Source organism: Diceros bicornis, chromosome 4 (genome assembly GCF_020826845.1).
Source record: "Diceros bicornis minor isolate mBicDic1 chromosome 4, mDicBic1.mat.cur, whole genome shotgun sequence".
NCBI classification, from domain to species: domain Eukaryota; kingdom Metazoa; phylum Chordata; class Mammalia; order Perissodactyla; family Rhinocerotidae; genus Diceros; species Diceros bicornis.
The window spans coordinates 72,019,858-72,033,233 of record NC_080743.1 but is presented as its reverse complement, the minus strand read 5'-3'; the positions used below and the strand labels follow the sequence as shown (position 1 = coordinate 72,033,233).

Here is a 13,376-nt window from a genome sequence, read left to right as displayed (position 1 = left end):
GTAAGTCTCTTAACTTGCTAAGCCTCCATTGCCTCATCTGGAAAATGGGATTAATACTCCAGCCAGAATTCCCTTATCCAACATCCACTTATCCGAGTCTTCAGATGGATTCTCTCAGTTCCCTCTGAAAAGCATGCTGACTCATGCCCACAGCACACTGAATGCTCTCGGCCATGCTTATGCACTTGCATCTCCCACCAGTGGCCTGTATAACATTACTTGTTTTACTTGTTAATTTTAATTATATAAATTGACTAAGTGTTATGTAAATTAATGGAATATGAATGCAAAAAGAATTTCTTCTATAAAAACTAATTTGAATGGTTTGGAATGACAAAAGCAAGTTGCTAAAAATAATTGCTTTGACTTATATGTGGGTGAAATAACAGACTGAAAAAAGTAATAAAAATTTAGAAAGATTCAGCACTCATCTTCTTTCTTAGTGTTTTAGTTCACATTCCACATTAAAGAAACCAAAACTGAAAATCAGATTTTGGTTTTAAATTTTAATTTTGATTTAAAAAAAAATTTTACTTTAGGAAGGCATCCACCATGAAACATGGAATTGTCATCACCACAAATTCTGTTTAAATTCTTCCAATTTTTGAAAGCTTTGAGTTGCTAATGTTTGATTCTGTTGTATTACTGCTAAACAGTATGCATGGAAAACAAAATAAAGATAAGAATTCTTTAGAATAAATGAGCCAGTTATGATGAATCAAGGAAAAAAGAAAAAGAAGTGATAGAGTTTGGGTTTAGTGTGGAAAAAAACCAGTGGGACTCCGAACAGTAGACTCATACTCAAGGAAAAAGCCTTTGCCCTACATCAAAAGTGGGTCTATATTTGTATGTTTTAAGTTAAAAGTATCTGAATACTTTGAATTTGAATTTGATTATGAATTTGAATACATATGAATGTTTTTTTCTTGATTCTACTCTGTAATTCACTTTTCAAATTAACCTGCAAATTACTGGTTCCAGTCACATAAGCTAAATTGGTTTTTCCCTCGTAGTGTTTTTGACGGATTATATCGAGCAATTGATACTATACCTGGCATACTGAAAGCATTTGATCGTTTTAAAACACAGCAATCCTATAAGGTAGATAGGATTTTTTTTTCTTATTATCCTGATTTTACATATGATAAATCAGGTTCTGAGATTTTAAGTGATGTGTCCAAGATCAAACGCCAGTAAGTGGCAGAACCAGGAAGAACCCAGATCGTCAATTTGTAATGACTCTAGGTTGTATCTAGAAGATTATTTTTCTAAAGTTCGTTTGTCTGAAAGCTTTAACTTTGTCTAGTAAAATCTTGCTGATAAAGTGCTAGACTTACAGATGAACAAATTTCGTTTTCTTCTAGTCCTGGTTGTACCCCATGTCCACTAGATAATTTAATTAAAAATCATATCTTCTCTTCCAATGAAAAATAAATAATAAATCTATTTCCTGCTTATCTCAGTAGATAGGATTTATTGATGCACAATGAAGATTAAAAAGCACCCAGAAGACTTCAAAATAACATGAAGTACTATCGTGTCTGCTTTCAAAAAATTACATGGCTACAGATATAGAGGTCATAATCTCCATAATTCTGGTAAGACTAAATCCTTTCAAGTTCTAACAGTATGAATATCCCCTCCCCATCGTGATTCTTCTCAGTCACGTCAGAGCAACTCAACAGCACCCGGCTGGGCACAGGGATTAATAATACATAGTCAATATCCTCTAGGAGAAGGATGAGCAACATTAATGACTGTGGTGTATATTGCAGTAGAGGTAGCTACACAGAAAGAGACCGTTGATTCTGTTTGGGGAGCATTGGGGTACTGGTCAGCAAAAATGAGTAAAACAAAACCCTTGCTTTCAAGAAGCTTAAAGTATAGATGGGGCAGCGTTTGAATGAATCAACAAAGGATGGTAAGTAGAGATGAACATAATGTGTTATAAGAGCATAGAAGAGTATATCTAACAGAATCCAATAAGGGTTTCTGGAAGACGTGACAAGAGCCAAATTATTGGGGTTGACTGAGAAAAAGTTGGAAGAAAAGCATTGGAGACAAAGAATAACATACAAAAAAGTAAGGAGGCAAGCAATATTAGGTAGTTTAGGATGATTGGAGACACGTGAGGAATGGGCAAGTGATGAGGCCTATTCATGCTAAGGGGTTTAGTTTGAAATCTCCAAGAAGCCACTGATACAAGCAGAGAAGTTGCGTGATCAGATTTACATTTTAAGGTCACTCTGGTGGCACAGTGGACATAGATTAGAAAAGGCGAGCGTTTGGACAGGTTAGGAGGCCATTAGTTCATCAAATATTTATTAAGCACCTACTGTGTGCCAGGGGATGCTGTGGTCACCAAAAATATACATAATTACACTTTCACAGAGTTCCAATCTGGTGGGGGAAGTAGATGTCAAACAAATGGTCAAATGAACACATAATTACAAAAATTAAGTATTCTAAATAATCATTGTGAGAGAATCTGACAGTGTGACTGTAGTATATCTCTGCTGTTACTGGCTGCCCAACATACCTTCTTCCTTCTGAAAGCAGTTTCCTTTAGGGAGCCATACCTCCCCAACTCCATGTGGTGTATCATATCACATTGTCTCTTCTTCCTAAGATGGGCATATAACCAAGGCTAGCCAATTAGAATGCTCTGCCCTCCTGGCTCCAGTGATCAGACTCCAGGCTGGGCGTAGGGTCAAACAAAACTACTCTGATATTTGAGATGTGGATGCTAGGAAAAAGAGGGCCTCTCATCCTTTTTTTTTTTTTTTTTTTTTTTTTGGTGAGGAAGCTTAGCCCTGAGCTAACATCCATTGCCAATCCTCCTCTTTTTGCTAAGGAAGATTGGCCCTGAGCTAACATCTGTGCCCATCTTCCTCTATATGTGGGACGCCTGCCACAGCATGGCTTGATAAGCGGTGCATATGTCTGTGCCTGGGATCCGAACCTGCGAATTCCGGGCCACCAAAGCGAAGCGGAGCGTGCAAACTTAACCACCATGCCAGGCTAGCCCCTCATCCTTTTGTATTAAGAGTCATAAACATAAGCTTGAACCATTAACCATCTTTCCTGATAAATGTGGAGAACCAGCGAATGAATCCAATGAACATATGGAAGTAGAACAGAGAGAAAGAGGGCTTTGACAACATGGTTTAAGCCCCTAGATCTAACTATGCCTGCAGCTGAAGCCACCTTTGGACTTTCCAGGTACACTGCAGGAGGAGAGGAACATGCTTTGAGGAAAAAATAATGAGACCAATTTTAGAAAAAATGAAGGAAATATAAGAAGCTTTTATGGGATAGCTAGGTGGGAATGCCTAAAGGGGTTCCTGGATATATGTTTCTGGTGCTCAAAGGGAAATGAAAGATGGAGTTATGCTTTTGGGAGTCATCAGACTACAAGTGAAAGTTGAAGTCATAGGTTTGGCTGTGATCTACAAGGAGAAGCTACAGATTGTGAAGGAAGGAGACCAAATCCTGGGGAATGTTAGGATTTAAAGGAAAAATAGAGGCAGAGATGCCTCCGTGAAATAGTGAGAAAACCCAGGAGAAAAGGAGGCTACGTGAGCTGAAGATGAATAACGTTTCAAGATGTGGGCACTCTTGGTTCTTCTTTCTCTCACACACACTCCCCATACCCAATCTATCAGCACATTCTGTTGGCTTTGCTTTTCTCATCACCTCTACCTAGACTACCACCTTGACCTACCATCACCTCTCACCTAGGTTATGGCATTAGCATCCTAACTGGTCCATTTGATGCCGCTCTTTTGTTCACACAGCAAGGATGTATGATTCCTTTAAAAAGTGAGCCAGATTGTGTAACTCTCCTGCTCAGAACTCTCCATTGGCTCCCCGTATTGGTTTGCCAGGGCTGCCGTAATAAAGTACCACAAACTGAGTGGCTCAAACGCCAGAAATTTATTGTCTTACAGTGCTGGAGGCTAGAAATCTGAGATCAAAGTGTCGGCTGGGCCATGATCCCTCTGAAGATGCTAGGGAAGGATCTGTTCTAGGACTTTCTCCTAACTTCTGATAGTTTCTTGGCTTATGGCAGCATAACTCCAGTGTTCATGTGGCGTACTCCTGCGTGCCTGTCTGTTTTTGTATCTAAATTTCTCCTTTTTACAAGGACACAGTCATATTGGATTAGGACCCACCCTAATGACCTCATTTTTACTGGAATATCTCTGTAAAGACCCTATCTTCAAATAAGGTCACATTCTGAGGTACTGCGGGTTAGGACTCCAACATATCTTTCTTCAGGGCGACACAATTCAACCCATAACACTTCCCAACTCAGAGAAAAACCCAAGGTCTTTTCTAAGAATTTACAAGACCCTGTAAGATGTGCTTATTCCCCCATGCCTTCCTCCCCTCTTTACTCTCTGACAGCATCCCCTACTATTCTCTCTCTGCCATTCACTCATCCTAACACAAGGGACTTTCAGGCTGTTCCTCTAGTACACCAAGCACACTCTACCTTAGGGCCTTTGCACTTACTTTTCCCTCTGCCTGGAAAAGTCTTCCCCCTAGATTTCTGCATGGATCTCTCCATCATCTCCTTCAGGCCTTGGCTTAAAGGTCATGTCAGCAAGGCCTTCCCTGGCCCCTTTATTTAAAACACTCCACATTCAGATCATTCTAGCACTCTATCTTTCTTGCTTTACTTTTCTCTATAACACCTTCTGATGTAGCATAACACTTTCTCTTAACACACTCTGATGTACCATATAGTTTTCTTATTAATTTACTTTTTTTTCTGTCTCTTCCCACTACAATACAGTCATGTGCTGCATAATGATGTTTCGGTCAACAATGGACCACATATAAAACAGGTCCCATAAGATTGGTACCACATAGCCTAGATGTGCAGTAGGCTCTGCCATCTAGGTTTGTGTAAGTACACTCTGTGATGTTCACACAACGACAAAATCACCTAACAGTGCATTTCTCGGAACGTATTCCTGTTGGTAAGCATGTATGACTGTATATGCTTCATGAAGACAGATATTTGAGACTATTTTATTCATTAATGTATCTGCGGCACCTAAAACAATGCCTGGTGTATAGTAGAGGCTTAATAAATATTTGTTGAACACATGAATGAATGGTGAACAGTGTCAAATGCCACCAAAAAAACTTAAAATCAGTCAGAAAAGTATCCATTGGATTTGGCGATATGGAGCTTATTAATATCCTTATCCAAAGCAGTTTCATTAGAGTGGTAGAGAGATTACGATGGGTTAGGGAGTGAAAGTGAGTTGAAGGAGTATAGACAGCAGGTATGCTATTTTCCTAACAGCCTGGTTCTAAAGGAAGGAAAGATATAGGTCTGCAGCTAGAGGAAGATGTGAGTAGAGCGGAAAGGAACTGTTATTTTTAGATGAGAGGAACTTGGATTTGTTTAAAGGCTAAAGAAGTAGCTTAAGTAAGTCAGTGAGCTAATGTGTGGCGTCTGGGCCCATGGATCACCTGGGGCCGCACAGCTGGGTCTCTCCGTACTGTGCACCTTAGAAGAGACTAGAAAAGGGGAGGGGCAAGGAGAGCTCTTTCGGGCTTGGCCCCTGCTCAGCCTCCTCTGAGTCAGTACTGAGGCTGCCTGGGGCCCTTGCAGCATCCTCCCCGCTACCCACCTTAGGAGAGACTGGGAGAATAGAGGAGGAAGGAGCGAGAAGAGGGCATCAGCCACTCCTCAGACTCAGTTCTGGAGCTGCATGGGGGCTTCAGGGCAGCTTATCCACACTTGGGAGCATCCACATATTTTTCACCACTTGCCCGACCCATTGAGAAAAAAGGATACTCTTCCTTCCCTCCCTAACCTTCTGATGAAACTCTTCCTTGCCTAGGCAAACCTATTTTCCCCACTGGTGGGAAAACGATTGAAGGCTCTTCTTTTATTGGTGCTTTTTTTAAGAGCGAGGAAATCTTTTCCCAGCAGATGCCCAGCCTCTCCAGTGCTCATTGGCTGGATCTGGGTCACATGCCCAACCCTAAACCCATTCAGTGCCAAGGGGAATAAGACAACCCTGGGTGGCTTAGTCTACTCATGATTTATGGTTATATAGGGGGAATTAGACACTGCAGCAAAATCGGGGCTCTGCAAGCCTGGGAAAAGGAGAAATGGCTTTTGGGTAGGATACAAATATTAAGGGGTATGGACCATGATTTAGAGAGGACATTCAAGGTAGAAATGGGCTGCCTCAGGGGGCAATCAGGCCCTTGGTGGGTCGGCAGCCTCTCTTATTCTGTATCTTGCTATTTGCTGCCACCTGGTGCAAGGATATTTCTTTCTGTCATGACCAAGTATCCAGCCTCAAGTATTGGGGCACGAGAAAAGGCAACTTGGTGGTAAAGATTTAAAAAATGCAATAGATATTGGAATCTGTGGACTTCATTCTTGAATTCCTTCTTTGTAGTATGGGTTTGCTTATTCTAGCTTTCTAACTTTATTCTCCAGCCCACTCGACCCACTGCTTACGTGCGTGTGCCGCCTAGTGATGATAATCAGCCCTGCCCATTCCTTAGGGGAATGAAGCGCTTTGTTCTTGGAGCCACTTGTACAGGGGAAGGGAGGCAGGGAGAGTGGACCACACACTGAGAAGATTCTAGAATTGGTACTCTAATAGGGCCAACGGGAGGTTCCCTGTGGTTGAGCATGAAGACACAGACCTCATAAATGCACAGCAGGTATTATTACATTTTTCTATTCCTAGACTCTCCTTCTGCCACTCCTCAAGCCTCTCAATATCCTTCCATGAAAAACAACAATCAAAAAGATTTGTTTCCCTCTTAACATGGCAACTAACCTTAAAAATAGAAGAGCAAGAGAGCAGGTGGACACAGGAGGGTCTCTCTAGCATACCTTTCGACCCTCTTGTGCCCCTTATCCTGCTGGTCACCTCACCATTGTCCTTCCTGTTATTGTACATCTCCATCCAGCCCAGCCATCCCTCCTCCCTGCTGCACCTTTCCTCTGGGGTTTAGTTCTCTCCACTGAGTCCTCTGCAGCCCCTGGTCTTTGCTGAGATTTTGCTACATCCTCAATTTTATCACGGAATATTCCTGCCACTTTAACTAAACACGTGACATTCACATGAGGGAAATATAGATACAGTTACACAAGTATATCTGATAATACATGGTAATTCACAACCCTCTTGAGTAGAGGCTGCCTTTTCCTGACTCTCTGAGGGAAGTCTATCTGAGAGCAAAGAGGCAGGGTTGACACGTTCTTAGCCACCCATTGCCTCATCCTCTGTTTTTCAAAAAGGCTCTCTTCTTTTATATCATCAGTCTATAAAATTTTATCTCCTTTCTTAAAAATAACAATTTTTTTTTAAAAGAAAGTAATATACACCGACCTGGTGGTGTGGTGGTTAAGCATGCGCTCTCTGCTGCGGCAGCCTGCAGTTTGGATCCTGGGTGTGCACCGACGCACGGCTTGTCAAGCCATGCTGTGGTGGCATCCCACATAAAAGTGGAGGAAGATGGGCACAGATGGTAGCCCAGGGCCAGTCTTCCTCAGCAAAAAGAGGAGGATTGGCATCAGATGTTAGCTCAGGACTAATCATCCTCACACACACACACAAAAAAGTAATATATACACATGGTAAAAGTATAAATATTTATAAGGGCATAAAAAAAGCAAAAATCTGGGGCCGGCTAGGTGGTGCAAATGGTTAAGTGCGTGCGCTCTGCTGTGGCGGCTCAGGGTTCGCAGGTTCGGAACCCGGGCGTGCACCGACGTACCGCTTGTCAAGCCATGCCGTGGTGGTGTCCCATATAAAGTAGAGGAAGATGGGCACGGATGTTAGCTCAGGGCCAATCTTTCTCAAGAAAAAAGGGGAGGATTGGCATCAGATGTTAGCTCGGGCTAGTCCTCCTCACAAAAAAAAAAAAAAAAAGCAAAAATCTATGCTTCTTTCCCTCATGCTGTCCTCCTACTCCTTCCTTTACTGCCTATTCCAAAATAACCACCGTTAATATGCGAGTGTCTGTGATGGTTTATTTTATGTGGCAGCTTGGCTAGGCTATGGTGCTCAGTTGTTTGGTCAAACACCATTCTAGATGTTTATGTGCAGGTATTTTTTAGATGTGATAAACGTTTACAATCAGGAGACTTTGAGTAAAGCAGATGACTCTCCATGATGTGGCTGGAGCCTCATGCAAGCAGTTGAAGGCCTGAAGAGCAAAGACAGGTTTCCCGAATAGGAAGGAATTTTCCTCAAGACAGCAAAATGGAAACCCTGCCTGAGTTTCCAGCTTGCTGCCCTGCAGAATTTGGATTCAAGACTGCAACATCAACTCTTACCTGAATTTCCCCCTGCCAGCCGGCCCCAAGGACTTCAGACTTGCCAGCCCCAACAATTGTGTAAGCCAATTCCTTGAACTCTCTCTCTCGCTCTCACTCTCTCTGTCTATATAAATATATCCCATTGATTCTGTTTCTCTGGAGAACACTATTAGAATATCTTTGGTGGAGATGGAGAGCTGTCTTTCAAAATCCATACTAGCTCTCCTAGTTAACTAACTATAAGTTGCAATGCAGTGTGGCCATGCAACTAAGTTCTTTCTACTGGTACAGGAAGAGAAGTGATATGAGCCACTTCCATGCTCGACCCATTACATCTTTTTGCGCCTTTCCTTTTCTGGATGATTGGAAGGGTGACACCAAGAGCATCCCTGGAACCATGTGTTGAAGATGACATCCCAAGCGCGTCAGTAACTATATGGAGCAGAGCACTCTCCTCCCTGCCCCTGGTCCCACAGATCTTGAGCATCCTAACCTAGATGCCCCTGGACTGTTAGGTAAGTTGTAAATAAATTTCTATTGTGTTCAAGCTATTACATTTTGGATTTGTTTAATAAACTAGTTTAACGTACTCTGACTAATACAGAAATTGGTACCTTGAAGTAGAGTGCTATTTAACACAAACACCTACAATATAAGTATTGGCTTAGTAGATGCATAGAAAGAGGTTAGGAACTGATATCATTGGCTGAAAAGTGGAGTCTCCTCTTATGCCATGGCAGAACATTTGGTAGAACTGTTGCTGTGGTAATTTGAAAGGCAGGCACAATTCCTATTGTGCTAGGGATGGTGGTTGGAACAAGCCAGCGTATATGAGTTGGCTGCTGCTTGCTGTTTTTAGCTAGGTGTTACAAGAAAGAGATGAGCTCAGACCAGAATCTGCTGGTTTGCAAGCATAAGAAGGGAATAAAGAGACCAGAAATTTGGGACCTTCTAGATAGTGAAAAGCCAACTGCTTCAATAGCATCAATAGCAAGAGACAAGACTTGTAGCTCAGAAGCCTCTCATTAAGACATCTCAGGCAGACAAAGATCTCATCTCAGTCTTGCCCAATTGTTTCAGATGGTTTCAAGGCAGCTGCCACTAAATTGAGAAAGAGAAGCTTAGGGGCAAGGAAGCAAAGTAATGAAACAGGCTTAAGGACTCTGTCCAGAAGAGAACTCTGGGTGTGGCCCCTGGCATGTGGAACTGGATAGAAGCAAATAGATTAAATGCCTTGTAAGTTTTTGAAGTGAGAGTATTCCTGAAGAAACCATAGGAAGCCTGGTCTAAAAAAAGTCTTTGTTAAAATAAAACAAATCTTGGGCTCCCAGACTTGCAGTCATCAGGCTGTAAAAGCTGAATCGTCCTTGAAGAAGGCATACTCCTTAGTACCTACTTTAGAATTTCTATTTATCACAGGTTTTTAGTATTTCAATTAGGATGTGTTTTAGTGTAGTTTTCTGAAAGTATCATTTGCTTGAAGTTCATTGAACTTCTTGGATTGGTAAATTTATAGTTTTCATGAAATTTGGAAAAATGTTGACCATTATGTCTTTTCCACCTCTCAATCCCACCACTTTTGAGGCTCCAGTTACACATATGTTAGGTCGCTAGATATTGCCCCACAGCCCACTAGTGCTCTGTTCATTGTCTTTTTCAGGCTTTTTTCTCTGTGTGTTTCATTTTAAGAGTTTCTACTGCTATGTCTTCAATCTGCTAATCTTTTCTTCTACAGTATCTAATCTGTTAATGCCATACAGTGTATTTTTAAATTTCAGATATGTTTTTAATCTCTGGAAGTTTGATATGGGTCTTTTATATATCTTCTATTTTCCTCCTCATCATGTTCATGCTTTCCTCTACCTTCTTAAGCATACAGAGTACCTTTATAATAACTATTTTAACATCCCTGTCTATTAATTCTATCATCTATGTGGTTTCTGGGTCTTTCTTTTGACTGATTTTCCTCCTGGTTCTTTGCATGCATGATAATTTTTGATTGGCGTTGTGAATTTACTTCGTTAGGTGCTGAACTTTGTTGTATTCTTTTAAATATTTGGGAGGTTTTCTTCTGGGGCACAGGAATTGATTTGATCCTTCTGGGGCTTGCTGTTAAGCTTTGTTATGACAGACACAGAGCAGGCACTAGCCTGGGGCTGATTTGGCCCCACTATTGAGGCAATACCCGTCTGAGGACCCTACATAGTGCCCTGTATTACAAGGTCTTTCCACTCTGGCTGGTGGGAACACAAACAATTCCCAGTCATATGTGAGCTCAACGGATTTTTCTGCTTATTCTTTTCTGATGGGTTTTCCCTCAGTGCTGACGAGTTTCCTCACTACTGAGTACTATAGATCAGTACTCAGCCTTCAAATCAAAGGACTCCCTGCAGATCTCCAAAGCTCTCTCTGTATAGCTCCTTCCCTTCTAGCCCCCTTGACCTTCTTGAACTCTGAATTACGTCTCCTCAGGTGGCTGGGCTCTCTTCGGGTTTCCTCTTCCTGTGCTGTGGCCTGGAAACTCTTTTTAGGTAGACAGCTGAGAAACTTGAAGGGCTCACTTTGGTTCTCTTCTCTTAGAGGTCACCGTCCTGTGTTACTTGTTGTCCAATATCTGTAAATTGTTGTTTCCTATATTTTGCCCAGTTTCCTAGTTTTTTAAGGCAGGAAGGTATATCTTGTCCTAGTTATTCCATCATCATTGGAAGCAGAAGTCTCAACACCCACTTCAGATGAGGTTATGGAGGAGAGTGCATAAGAAAGTACCACAGTCTGGGACTTAACATTGGCTGGGTTCTCTCAAATATTTTTTCCTCACCTTTATTGAGGTATAGTTGACAAATAAAAATTGTACACATTTAAGGTGTATGACTTGATATTTTGATATACATGTACATTGTGAAATAATTGTGAATATATGCATCACCTCACATAGTTACCATTTTCTTTTCGTGTGTGTGCGTGCGCGTGTGGTGAGAACTCCTAAGATCCACCCCTTCGGCAGTCTCTCAGATCCTGACACTCTCCTTTAGCAACCTACAAGTCAGTTCCTCGGCTTCAGGGAGGACATCATCACCTGGCCTATTCTTGTCCTCTTTATCCTGTTTCTGCCATCATTCCAGGCATCTATAAAATCCTCATAGCTGTCCAACCCAATAATAACAGCTGCCACTTATTGAGCCCACTGTGCCAGATACTTTACATATGCTGTCTTCTCATATTGCTCCTACAAGATAAGTATTATTTTCTCCCTTTTTTAAAAAAAAAAAATAAGGAAACAGAGGCTGAGTGGGTGAAGCAACTTGTTCAAATTCATTTGTTATTAAGGGACAGAACAAAATTTGAGGATAACTATTGCTCATTTTACTACATCATACATCCTGTCAATTAGCTTTACAATTCCTAGATATCCTCTCCTGCAGCAACCTTCGCCTCCGGTTCACTCCAGCAATTCGTTCCCATGAATCGATCTAATCACCACCTAAAACTTTGAAATGTTGCACAGAGAACTCTCATTTGAACACACCCTATTATCCTTTCCGCTCTTCCACATCTTAGAAATCTCAAACCTTAATCTTTCCCCCTGGTTTTCTTTTTCTAGTTTCCTTTTCTTATCAACTCAGTAAAGTTATCACTCAATAACACTCTCACAAGGGCCTTCCTTCCCTGGTTCCTTTTTACCTGCCCCATCAATCCTTAACCCTAGATGAATCCAAACACTTACTTTCTCCCCTCCTGGACCACTGAGTCAGGATGGAGAAAGATCTATTCAATACGCAACTCAGAATTGAGTTCTGCTCAATACCTTTTTACTAATTCTTAGTTAGCAATGTTTCCGATTTCCTGTAACTATCTCCCATCTGAAGCTTAAAACCGTTTTATTTTCTCCTCATGTTTAGCAGGTGATTTTGTTTCCTACTTCACAGAGAAAAACAGCTCCCTTTCAGCTACCCTCCTTCACTTCCAAACATATATATCTACACCCATATTTTTACCTTTTCTCTTTTTTTGAGAAAAGAAGACCAGTATTACTTCTCTTCACATCTTTACTTATTCTCTTGGTGCCACTTCTTTTTTTGCTTCCTTTGGGACTTTCCATCAATTATCCCTTCTTTCTCTTGGATTTGCAAGCTCTCCCTCTTCCTGAAATTATATTGAACATTTCTTCCTTTCACTATACTTCTTGACAGTATAGTTGTACATCCACTGTATCCACTCCACCTCTGGTTCATTCTGTAACTTATAGTCTAGCTCCTTCTCAGTGTTCAACTGAGATTGCTCTATTTAAAGATTCCGTTACTTGATAAACTTGAACAGTCTAGTCTCCCAAAACAGTCTAGTCTTTTGACTCTAAAACAGTATTTCCCAGTGTGGTTAATGGGTGTCACCTGAAAAAAACAGTGCTGCATTCAAATAAATTGGAAAATCATGGGTTATAACATTGCACAGATTTCTCTACTGCAGCATTTATTTGAGCTCTAAATGTGCCCATGATCATTGTGATTTCCAAGAGGAGGATATAGTAATCCTTTTTTATATGGATCATCTTGAAAAATCAATGTTCTGAGAGACATAATTTGGGAAACAGTGCTTAGTTGAGTGTGGTCCAAGGATGCTTGTATTAGAATCACCTGGGATGCCTGTTATTGCTATGAAAGATGGTAGCTATGTCTCAGTATGTCAGAAGCTCTTCTATCAGAAGCTAAATGAGAATGGCCTTTGAAGGAGCATGGAGAAGTTAACATGTGAGGATGTCAGAGCATAGGACAGAGGGTGTCTGGGTCCTTAACACTTTAGGGCCACCATATTATCCCTGGACTGCTTAGCATGGGCTGTTATATGATAGAGACATAAATGTCTTTCTTATATAAGCCACTGCTATTTTTGCTTTGGTGATGCAACCAAACCTGAAATCTAATTAATTCAGAGAGAAACAGAGAATTTATTTTCTGCCTAATCATGGTGAGATTAATTGTTCTCTGTTGTTTATCAAAAGGGATAGATGTTTCAGTTATGTTTTTCTGCTATTCAAGGTATAAAAGATAAGGACTCTCTTTTCAAAGTA

The 13,376-nt window shown here is 41.1% G+C and overlaps 1 long non-coding RNA gene across 2 annotated transcripts; it reads left to right on the top strand.

The window, feature by feature from the left end:
* The first annotated feature begins 467 nt into the window (after window positions 1-467).
* Window positions 468-13,376, top strand: LOC131404726 (uncharacterized). Of its 2 annotated transcripts, XR_009219837.1 has the most exons (4): window positions 468-1,101; window positions 1,464-1,598; window positions 8,682-8,826; window positions 9,392-13,376. It is a non-coding gene; the product is annotated as an uncharacterized LOC131404726 (long non-coding RNA). The 2 variants fall into 2 exon arrangements; XR_009219836.1 differs by having other exon boundaries at window positions 468-1,598.